General features: G+C 36.8%; 1 long non-coding RNA gene across 1 annotated transcript in view; it reads left to right on the top strand.

Annotated features, from left to right (window-relative positions):
* The first annotated feature begins 9,661 nt into the window (after positions 1 to 9,661).
* The window catches only part of LOC101697573 (uncharacterized), an 82,652-nt gene continuing 79,489 nt past the window's right edge, over positions 9,662 to 12,824 (top strand). Inside the window, exon 1 of the long non-coding RNA XR_205123.4 lies at positions 9,662 to 9,822. This is a non-coding gene — a long non-coding RNA (uncharacterized LOC101697573). The remainder of the gene's footprint in view (positions 9,823 to 12,824) is intronic.

Here is a 12,824-nt window from a genome sequence, read left to right on the forward strand (position 1 = left end):
TAGCCTTCTTAGGCACAAATAGCAGATTCACTGAGAGAGAAATTAGGGAAACAATTCCTTTTACAATAGCATCCAAAAAAATGAAATCTAGGAATCAACTTAACAAAGGAACCAAAAGACCTCTACATTGAATACTACAGTACTCTGAAAAAGGAGATCAAGGAGGATATAAGAAAATGGAAAGTCATCCCTTGTTCCTGGGTAGGAAGAACCAATATAGTGAAAAATGGTCATACTTCTAAAACTACTATATAGATTTAATGCAATGCTGATTGAAATTCCAACAATATACTTCACAGAGCTAGAGAAAACAATCCAAAAATTCATTTGGAACCAGAAGAGACCTAGAATAGTAAAAGCAATTCTAGGCAACAGAGACATGGCTGGGAATATCACAATCCCCAACTTGAAACTATACTACAAAGCTACTGTGATAAAAACAGCATGGTACTGGCTACAAAACAGACCTAAGGATCAGTGGAATAGATTAGAAGATGCAGAAACAACTGCAGACATACTCAGCCACATCATCTTTGACAAAGAGCCGACCACCCTCATTGGAGGAAAGATAGCCTATTTAATAAATGCTGTTGGAAAAATTGGATTTCAACCTGCCAAAGATTAAAACTAGAACCATACCTATCACCATGTACTAAACTAAGATCGAAGTGGATTAAAGATCTAAATATTAAGACAGAAACACTAAACTTGCTGGAAGATAAGTTAGGTAGAACTCTTGATGACATTGGCATAGGAAAAGACTTTATGAACAAAACCTCAGTAGCATGGGAACTAGCACAAAGAATCAACAACTGGGATCTCATCATATTAAAAAGCTTCTGCACTGCAAGAGAAACCACCAACAGAGCTAACAGACAACCTACAATGTGGGAAAAATTTTTAGCAGCTGTACCTCAGACAAATGTCTACTATCTAGAATATATAAAGAATTGAAAAAAGTCAGACCCCCCCCCAAATTCAAAGACCCAATTCATAAATGGGCTTCTGAAATGAGACATTTCTCAGACAAAGAAGTAAAAGCAGCCAATAAATATATGAAAAAGTGTTCAGCATCACTGGTCATTCGAGAGATGCAGATGAAAACAACACTGAGATTCCACCTCTCCCCATAAAGAATGACTGATATCAAGAAATCAACCAACAACAAACCCTGGCAGGGATGTGGGGAGAAAGGAACCCTTCTCCATTGTTGGTGGAAGTGCAGACTGGAGAAACCACCGTGGAAATCAGTATGGAGATACCTCAGAGAACTAGGGCTAGAGGTCCCATTTGACCCAGGTATTGCCCTGCTAGGTATCTTCCCAAAAGAATTAAAAGAATCATACCGCAGAGATATATGTGCACCCATGTTTATAGCAGCACAGTTTGTAATAGATAAAGCTTGGAAGCAGCCCAAATGCCCATCAAGTGGAAAATAGATAAAGAAGATGGGGTTTTTTTATGAAATGGAGTACAACTCAGCCATAAGGAATGAGAAACTAGAGACATTTATAGCTAAATAGATGCACATTGAGGCCATACTCTTAAGTGAAATAAACAGGACTCACATGTGTAATATCAAATAGTTTCTCTAATGTGAGAAACTGAAAGTGTAAATAAGGATTAAAATGATTAAAATGATTAATTGATAATTTAAATTAGGAAATGGTCCAAAGGTGTAGGGGTGGTGGGAGGGAAAGGGGAAAGGAAAGAAGGGAAAGGAAAAATTATGAGAAAAGAAAAAAATGGAAACAAACTCTATGTAAATAGAGAATGGTGGAATGGGTGAAGGGTGCACAGGTAATGGGGAAAAAAATTAGAGCCAAGATACATCACATACAGGTACAAAGACCCAATGATAAATGTAAACATATTGTATACCTAAAATGTACCAATAAAAGAATTAAAATATATATATATATATATATATAAATAAACTCCAGGAATACTGCAATTTTGTTATCTTTTTCCATTTTGTTATCTATGTATAAATATAGATACAGATATAGATATAGACATGATAAAGATCAAGATAGAGATGATGGAGATAGATATATATATATATGCCATTCCTAACATGTAGTTACTAATATCCCTTTGCTGAGTAAATGAATGAATAAACTAGATACTTTGGAGTGCCCATTCATCATTTGATAACTCTTCACACGATGGACAAGGACTTAATGTCTCAGTCTGTTTTCCGTGAACACTTGAAAGAAGAGCTGCCCAGTGCTTCAGAGGATAGCTCTAATCATTCATGTACATCTGTGGAAAACATGTTTTTTGATAAATTTTTAAAGGTGCATTATTTTACCAGACCAAGTTTGTTTTTTAATGTTTTCTGAGGGAACTCTTCTCAAAATAATGTTTTAATACATTAAATAAAATGTATATGATCACAAGAGAAATTATTGAAAATAATGACATAGCATTATCAAAACATTAAAAAACAAATGTGCATTATACTAGTATATAGGCACTTTTGTTAATACATTAAAGAAAAAACCTGAAACATCCATCTCCTGCCCACCCTTTCTGAAGATTAGAGCCCTTTTACCAAGTTGTTATCAAAGTACCTAACTGTTACTCGCTTCTGTTTCTGCCCAGGACCTGGCAGAAATGGGATTGTACTTACAAAATTGTGGTTGGTTATGATCCAGAAACAGAGCAAATTGCACCAAGCTAAAATAGAAAGGTTTTTCTAGGGAGTGAATGTGTAACAAATAATTTCCACTGAGTTACTGAGCATGATCTCAGTCAAGCCGTTTGGCAATAAGAAGGGATGAAGTACTATTATTGCAGGAACATTACTTGTTTTTATTCACTAACCAATACCAATAAACTATAACAACTGTTACATATCACTTACATGGTCTAGGTTATATGCAAATTCCATGCCTATTTATGTAAGGAACTTGAACATCTGTGGCTTTTGGTATCTGGAAACCAATCTCCTATGGCTGTTAAGGGATGCTGTATATCTAAAAAGAGCTGTTATTTAAAAATTTAAATCTGATTAGTATACTTCTTTCATAATACACCAGGACCCATTTTCATTTTTCTTAAATTATATTCTAAAATGGGCTTGGTAAAAATCAATAATAATAATAACGATAATTTTTGTCCTGTTGGTTAGTTCATAATGGCTTGAGTATAGATATACTTAGAAAGGATGCTTAAGAAGCATAAAAATATTCCAATTTTCAATTAACTCTAGGCAAAATAAAACTTGAATACTCTGGAAAAGAGGCCTTTGACTTGGAACCACCTCCCCTCTTGGTCCTCTGTCTCACCTGTACCATTCTTTTCTGATTCCGTGACTCTGAAGCCTTCCTCTGGGGAAAATGAATGTTTCACATTGAAGTCTGGCATGAGTTTTGGATCCCAGCTTTAATCCTGACCTGGGTAGATATATATACAGGAATGTGTCATGCTCAGATTCATGGAATCTCAATGCTGGGGGCACAGCAAGCAAGTTTTAGAGCAAAGTTTCTGAAAGAAAATAAAAGGAAGACTCAAGAAAATGCAATGAGTCCAAAATGTTGGTTTTGGCAGAAACAAAGCAAGTGTACACCTTACTCAGAGTGGGAATCAATTTTAATGAATGTGGAAACAGAACACATTGAGTTACTTGCAACTAATTAGCTTTTAAATAATGATGATTAAAGCCTACCTAATGACCTTTTTAAAAACTATAACTTCCTTCAAAAATATCTCTACACTGACACTTATAAATAAGGTTGAATCTCTCAGGGAGATGTATTGTCCCTTGAGAAACAAGTGAAAATTAACAAACATGTGATATCCAAACCTGTACACAAGTCTTACAATAATCCTGGAAAGCTACATGGCATAGAAATAAGAAGAAAGCAAGAGCAATGATACTGAATTCCTCAGCATCTGTGTAATATTTATTAGTATTGTAAGGAAACACAGGGCTGAGCAGCCACAATTTGCTCTTGTTACTTTATAGGACCTTGTAAGAAGGACTATTTAGGGCAGGAAGGCAATTTTAGACAAAGAAGACTTTCTCACTGTTAGAACATTGCTGGTTTTTTTTCTTTCTCTTTTAGTTGCATGTAAACATTGCTAGGTAGCTTCCAGGTCATAAGAAGTTTGTGGAGCCAAGAGGGCTATGCTGTATGAGCTTAAAGGAAATACTGACTAAAAAAAATGCAGGAGAGAATTTAGATAAAAACAGAAGAGAAAATGAAAGTTCTCATCTCCTAAATAGTGACAAATAGAAGAGGGGATGCTGAATTGGGACAATTATTGACAGTCTCCCCATTTGTTTTTAGTTAAAATTAAAATGCCTATAAGCTGTTTCATTTAACATTATACCCATCCTGTAGAGAATTATTTCTTTTATTGTTTTGATGAATAATTGATAATTTATTTTTAAGGCAATTTATAAAAAGAGATTCTATTCTATGTAATTCTATAATACTAAAACATTTCTATTTTGAAATAGTAACCAATAAACTCTGAATTTGGAATACTTTTCAGGAAATATTGTTAAGATGCCATCTTAACAAATATTTGAACAAAAACATTTCCCTTTTAAAAAGAAATGGGCACATGTTCAATCCTTGGTTTTGTGGAGGGCAGAGTATATGAATCAATAGATCTTGACTTACTCTTTAGAAAAATTGATGATCTTAAAGTTAAGGTGAAATTTCACATTTTTAGTGTGCTTTAAGATATACCATATCTTGACTGTGATTTGCAAGTTAAATATCGCAGATTATGTGTTCCTTTGAAAGACAGAAATTGTTTCCTGTGTTGGGATGAGTTTAGAATCCTGAAAATGTTTGAGTAGCTTGATAATGCAGATATTAATAATCTTGCAGATACCTTAATAAAAGAAACCACCAACTCTGGGCCTTGGGTCTTAAATTTCAACTATGACCTTTTCTATTTAATAAACACTTAATTCCCAGGAGACGAACAGGGGACCACAATTTCTGAACACTGGCACTTCCTGTGTAATTGTGACCCTTTCTCTTCACAGTGTCTGTGACGTGTTTGATTTGAAACAGTCCCTGGCCATTGGAGTACTTAGCAACTTTCTCCCTTGGAAAAACTGGCACTGTGCCTGAGATCCTTGGTGTGATCTAGCATTGTTTTGTTTTGATCACGTTCAGTGGGAAAGAGCCACTTAGCCAAATTTACATCAGCACTTTCTATGATAACTATTGGAAACTAAGCGCAAACAAAAATATTCCTATTTAATGCATTTTTGTGGCTCTTGTAGCTTGTAATAAATGAATAGATCTATTCTGACTCTTCATTTCCACACTTTCCCCATTTAAAAATATTTTGAGCAAATAGTAATGTGTTGGCATTTGATTGATTGTAGAAACCCACTAAGTAAAAGACATTGTATCATGTTGTATTGGGTTTCTGTGGCTGCTGTAGCAAAGCACCACACACTGAGTGACTTAGGACAACAGAAATGTATTGTCTTATGGTTCCTTGTCCAGAAGTACAAAATTAAGATGTTGAAATTGCCATGCTTTCTCTAAATCCCGACAAAGAGAATCTTTTTTGCCTCTTCTTTGCTGCTGGTGTTTTGCCAGCAATCTCTGTTTGTTTTGGGGGTTTTGGGGGGGTTCTTTCGTGTGTGTGTGTGTGTGTGGATCCTGGGATCGAACTCAGGACCTTGCGCTTGCCAGGAAGGTGTGGCACCACTGAACTACATCCCTGACCTTCCAGCAATCTCTGGTGCTCCTTGGTTTGTAGATGTATCATCATAATCTCTGTCTTCACATGGTGTTCTCCCCTTGCATTTTCACAGCATCTTTTCTGAATGTATCTGTTGCTGTGTCTGGATTTCCCATTTTTACAATGACACCAGTTGTAGTGGGTTAGAGATCGCCTGAATGACCTCATTTTATCTTATTTACTTTTGTGAAGATTCTATTTAAAACCAGGTCACATTCTGAGTACTGGGTGTCAAGATTTTAACTTATCTCTTTTGAAAATACAATTCAACTCATTACGCAGCTATTTACACATTATTTCTGAATAATCACAAAATACAAGATACTATGCTCAGATTTAGGAAGTGTATCTTTGGCTTACAGCTTCAAACTGTTGTATACTTTAGAAGAAGACTGAAGGGCAGGAGTAGGAAGAGGTGGCAGAGAAGCCTGCTGGATGTTGAATATTCTGGGTGAAGAAATGGTAATGCTCCACCAGCCTGCTCTCTTTCTCTCCAGATCTGTTCTCTTCCAATGCTCTCAGTGGCCATTGTGTTGGCCAATAATCTTTAAGCCTCCTTACAATTTTTGAATATTTGATCTGAGATTTCATCAAAGGATCGGTGCTTTGAGATCAGGTGAGGATATTTGAGTTGAAGAAGTGGCTAGAGCATAAATATGTGCATATCCACACATATGCCGAGGATAAGGGAGACAGCACCCAAGGCAGCCTGGCTGGAGAGAGCTTTGACTGTCAGGACACACCCCTTCTACCCTATCTGCTGCAGATACCTAGATGATAAAAGTGGGTACTTTACATCTCTTTCTTGCCTTAGAATTAAGGTAGAAGTGTCATACTGCTTTCCATAAAATATTACTATATAGTATATTGTGATGGAGAATTAGGACCATGGAATTTAAACTAAGGAGAACTGTGTCTGGACTCTTCCCATTGGAAGCAACCTAAAATAACACCAAGAGTTATTTTTCTGCACTGAAGACTTACAGTGTTTTTTGTCTCTGGAGTCTTTTAAAAGTTATGTAAATCACCCACCTGTGGTTATCATATATGTTTATATCTTTTTTCCATGTGGGAATATATGCATGGGCATTTGGAAGACAGGGATTTTCTCACCTACGCTAAGATATATTCCCCCTGGTCTCTCATATTTTAATATCTTTGAAAGAAGGATGTGCCTTATAATCTATTGGTTGTTATTGTTATCTTCATGACAGAATTGCCGTGGACTTCACAGTGATGATCCTGGCTGTAGCTCTTGGTTGTTTCATCACATCAGTTGAGTTATGGGATAGTTCATATGATGAATTTAATTGCCACTTAAAATGCTGATGGACTATATTATAATTCAGCAGCAAAATAATAGGAATTAGTCTACAGAACAGCACAGGAACAGAGAAATGGAGGATAAATTTAATGGTGCTAAAGCCAATACAAATAATTGTATTCATATTTTCTTCCAAAATGATAACTAAGTTCTATATGTAACCTAAGAAAGAGAGAGAGAGAGAGACTGTTATTGTTTGTGTCTAGATGTCCCCGAAAGCCTCATGCAGTCATAGGAGAGGCTTTTTCAGAGGTTGGTGGATCTAGAGTGTGTGATGCTGGGATTGATTCATGGTGCAATGCTAGGATCAAGGGCACTAGGATTAAGGGTGTGAGTGCCACCTGACGTAAGAAGTCTGCATAAGACAAAAGGGACAGAAAGACACAGTTGAAGTCCCTTATTGCTTTTGCTGTCTTCTGAGTGCAATGAACTGTTATTCTCCTTCTCATCCCTGTGCCACTCTATCTTGGAGCCAGCCAACTGTGGGCTGACACGTCTATGAACTATAAGCCAAATAAACCTTTCCTCCCTTAACTTTGGAGGTCGGTATTTTGTCTCAGCAATGAGAAAAATAACTAAGACAGACACTCTCAGTGGTTGAAACGTTGTTAAATTTTGTACTAAATTTGTGGGCAGGAAGATTGCTTATCATTTGCCAGGCAAGGTAATTGAAGACAGAAAAAAGTGCCAGTAACCTCTAAGTAGATAAAAGAAACAGCAGTGCAATGAGACTTGGTATGGCCGGCTCACGTATTCATACAGTCATCAGGACACCGTGCCATCGGGTAGATGGAAGTGCTCTTTTCTCAGTCAACATAAAGTTGTGGTGTACCTTATAACTGATGGTATCACCGCTTCAGAGCAATATGATATTTCTTTGCCATCTCCATGAGTCCTGGTTCTTAACATCTTGGGAAAGTAATTGCCATTTATTGCCTGATTTTTAGGCTTTATCAATTTAAATAGAAAAGTCCCCTATTATTGTTATTGGTAGGGTGGGAGGCTATCGCCATATGTAAGAGAATGAGATAATACTTCCTTTAGACTGCATAGTGCCTGGAAAACAAGGTTTAAGTGAGGAAATGGAATACATAGGATGTCTGGTATGAGAGAAGACTGAGACACAGGAACAATGGAAAAGGTTTGGCAATTAATTATCACTATTCCAACACAAGCTGGGGAGTATTGTCACCAAGGGACACTCAGTGACAATGTGGGTAAGTCTTGTCATGATTATTTCTACTTCTACTCCCACTTAAACACTCCAGTTTTAGCCTAATCATACAAGTAAGTGCATGCATTGATTCAGTTCAGTGGATAATTCTATAGCACCTATAAGATAGCTATTCCTTAATATGTTTGTTGGATTGTGGTTAGTATTAATATTTCTAAGGATACCTCTTTGGCCATCCCTCTTCAATTTGTTTTACACTTCCCCATCCATTTGCTTTGTATTGACTGAAGATTTCTTCCCCACCCTCTCATGTACATCCTGAAGTTTTATATTGTTATTCTCACTGCTGTGGCTTGGATATGGTTTGTCATCTAAGGGTCCATGTGTTACAACCATGGCCCTCAGAGTGGCCATGTTAAAAGGTGGTGGAACCATTAAAAAGTAAAGCCTAATAGAAAAACCTTGTCTTCTGAAATGCTGCTCTTGGAAGGGGTTAGGTAGTTTTCATGGAGCCCTGAGATAGATCTCAAAAGAAGGAATTATTATAAAAAAGCAAGACTGGCCCCTTGCTTCCTGTCTCTCCAATGTGATCTCCTCTACCCATATGTGCTCCCTCCATAATACCATTCGCTATGATAAAATGCAACCAGTGTTCCTCTCCAGAACAGCCATTGTGCTATTTGAATTTTCAATCTTCAAAACCATGAGCTAAACAAACTTCTTTTCTTTAAAAGTTAATGAGCCTCAGGTATTTTGTAATACCAACAGAAAATGACTATGACATTTATCTTTTCATTCAACATACTTGTGTGACTAGTAAAAACCTTGATTCCATTCATGGCTGTAAAAGTTCTTCTACTTTGTTGCTTTGGATAAAATACTTATACAATCTATATGTCTTTTTGTAGGACTCATAAAAAATTATACATGCTTCATGTATATTTACTATCCTGTAAAAGAAACAATAAACATTTATGTTTGCAGGAAAGAAATATTTATTTCATATTTAATATATATACCAGATACTTTATATTGTGTTATAAAGTCTTAACTACTTCCTTTTATTTAATCCATAAACAACTCTATGAATTACACATAGGAGTCATGCACTTTAATATTATATAGTACATTCTCAATATGGTAAAATGGAGGCACGAAATGCTTACAAAGCTATAATGTGACAGTTTAACCGTAACTGTTTCTTTCTCTAAACCTGTGCTAAACCTGTTTTTACAGTATACATTAAGGAATATACTGGAAAATCCTAAACTATTGCAGAATGCATCTTTGTTATTGCTGTAGTAATAATAGACATTCCCTGAACACATCTTTTGTACTAAAGTTCTAAGTTTTTACAAGTATTAATGAACAACCTAACTAAAATATAAAAATCATTATCTTCCTAAACAAGGAATCTGGGCACAGAGTTAAGTACTTGGCCTCAGATTAAGAAGTTGCAACTGGAAGCAGGAGTCCGAAGGAGGCAGACCATCCCAGAGCCTTCCTGTGTAATCCCTCCAGAGCCTCAGCTTTTCACGTCGCAGTGTGAAAAACTAAAGCCCAGGGAACCCTTCGGGCAGAAGCTGCAAAGGATCCCAAGGTGAGTTGCCCTTTATTTTCAGGCTTTAAGAAGTTGTTGGCTCTTTACCTGTACACCTCAGGATTTCTGATCACTAAGTGGATAGGAGTAGAAAGGCAGCGATGAGTGTATTTTCACTCCATACGTTTCTGTTCTGCTCCCTGGTGACACAATGTGTGGACCTCGTTAGCCGTGCCCGGAACACGAGATTGCCCTCACTTCCCACCTTTCAGCCTTGTCCGTGCTCTCCACTTCAGCCTCTCCACACCAAACACACAGAGCTGAGTGGAGCCCCTTCTCCTCCCCAACACACACCGCCACACACACATCCAGACATACTCACACAGATCCTCACACGTTTGACTACACGCTCAGACGCACTTGTCTTTGTCAAAGTCTCAGCTCACAAGGTCCTCATCAACTACCAGGCCCTTGGCAAGTCCTAGTCTACTGTCTTTTCCCACCTCAGTATGATTCCTCACCCTCATCTTCTCAGAGTGAAATAAGAAGTTATCTCCTCAGGAAGTATTCTCTCTCCTCTCCTTGCACCCTGCTCCCAGGGCTGGGAACAGTGAGTCCTCTCTGTGCTCCTACACTCCCTGAACATGCCTCTCTCAGGCCACTGTTACAAGTGCTCTCTTGGCCAGCTTTCCAGGGCAAAGAGTAGGTAATTAATCATTCTTTGTGTTCAATGGAGTGTTTGCCATACAACTGCCCTAAAAAGCATGCATTAAATAAAGGAATCAATGAAAAGAGAACAAAGCTGGAAAATGACATCAGGCACTAAACTACCTCTTCCCTACCTATACTTTTTTAAGTGGGTCAGAAACTGCTAATCACATATTTTGAGGAGATTTTTCCCCAGTCTTGCTCAGCCAAATGACCTAAAGGAAAGGCTCCAAATGAGGAGAGACAAAAAGGTCAGAACTGGTGTTGGAGCAGTGGCTGCCTTGAGAGAAGCTTCTGGATCACAGAATGCAAATATTTCCCTTCCTGTTGGCAGCAATCTGAGCCAGATAAGAAGATCACCTAACCCAAAATGATGGGTCACATGCCAGTGTGGGCTACACAGAGGGCTACTCAGCAGTTTTGTCTGTCTCACAGGCAAAAATACATTTTCAAGTGTATCAAAATGATCAAAAGAAAGGAAAAAATGTGCAATGATGCTTGAAGTTGTGAAGTACAATGTTCTGAACTGTGGGAAGAAAGCTCATACAACCTTCAAGCCAGCCTCCTCTCACTGCTTGGCAAAATGTTAAAGACATTTTTTGTTTTCCAAGGACTTTTACAAGTGGATTGATGTTTGACTAAATCAGACTCTGGCCTGTGCTGCCAGTTTTCACTGCCTACTCATTGTGGGGGCTACAGAGTGCTTCTAACAAAAAAGAGTGTCTATGAAAAGTAGGGTTACTGAAAATGTTACGATAAATCGATAATACATTAGAAAAATACTTAGTTGGATTTATTTTGCCCTGTAGGAGAAAAAAATGCCTGCCTTATTTGTCAATGAATGGGAGACAACTCTAGACATAAAGTCAGAAATCCAGATGTGAACCTGAGTTCATCCTTTTATGGGCCTTGAAATCTGGAGCAAGTTATCCAACTGCCCTGCATGTTGGTTTCTTAGTCATTAAATAATGCTTCTTTCACAGGATTATTATGAAGAGAAAATGAATTAGCGTAGGGAAAAATAAGCTTATGTTTAAGACAGGCGAGATGGTAATGTCAGTATCTTCATTATTTAGAGAAAATAAATAATTTACCTAGTTTAATTGTTTAAAATGTTTATCAAAAGATGTGCCAATAATTTTAACCACAGTTTTATTTACTAACAAAGTGAATTATCAAATTCCTAATATTTTTTAATAAAATATGTTTTAAATTCTTCAATATTTAGTAACTGAGCAGAAGGGGCTCAGTGGGCTCAGCAGTGAATCTTTTAAGAAAAGAGGAATGCTACCAGTAAACCCAGGACAGTTTTTGGTGAAGTGATCTCTCAGCTGGGGCATGATTGCTGCTGAATTCCTGGAAAAATCAAGGAGAGGAACATAATGTAGATAACTGGAATGGAACTCTTTAAATCAGTGGCATCCAGATTAAAACACATGTACGTGCACACACACACATACACACACACACATACACACACACATCAGAACATCATGCAAACTTCTTGGTCCCATTTCATTTCTGAGGAGTCAGAATCTCTGGGACTAAGACCAGGATATATGTATTTTTTTAATGCTTAAAAAATGTTTTTATGTTCATCCACTTTGAGTTAGAGTTAGTACTTTAAGATTCATAAGCAGTTATTTTCTAAAGTTATTAATCATAATTCTAAAGGACAAGATATAGTGAGGATATTTGTGTAATATGTAAAATTCTACTTATAGCTAAATTATAAAGAATATTTATGTATCAATATTATTCTTGTCTTTTGTTGATTTACATGTAATATTCTCTTAATTTTTTTTGAAATAGGATTTTGATCAGTTGCCCAGGCAGGTCTTGAACTCACAAAATCCTCTTGCTTCAGCCTCCAGAGTAACTGTGTACCACCACAAACAGCTCCTTTGACCTTCAAAATAATGAAACTTTTTATTTCCTTAAAATCATTGTATTGACTTCTTCAGTCAAGAAAGGAATCTATGAGTTGAATTCCTCATTAGGTTATTTCTTATGTGCCAACTACTGTTTTATTTTTTCACTTTTACTATTTTATCTATACAGTGATACTATGAAGCTGGGACTATTATTATCCTGATGAAATGGGTACCAAGAGTTTAGTGATTAGCCCATGGTCAAAAAGCAGGTATTAGCACCAAAGTTTCAACCTAGGTAGGTTGGTTCTTAAAAGTCTTCACTTTTATTATCATTAGAAGGAAAATTATTCATTGAAAAACACTTCTCATTCATGTAATATATGCCAGGTAACATATTAGACACTAATACAGCTATGATTAAAAAAAAAAAGTCATGCTTTCAAGTTGCTTGAGAGATAAGCAGTTAAATAGTCAGCCAGA

Source organism: Heterocephalus glaber, unplaced genomic scaffold, assembly GCF_053883595.1.
Source record: "Heterocephalus glaber isolate CG9 unplaced genomic scaffold, H.glaber_assembly_v1.0 deba00001553, whole genome shotgun sequence".
NCBI lineage: Eukaryota > Metazoa > Chordata > Mammalia > Rodentia > Bathyergidae > Heterocephalus > Heterocephalus glaber.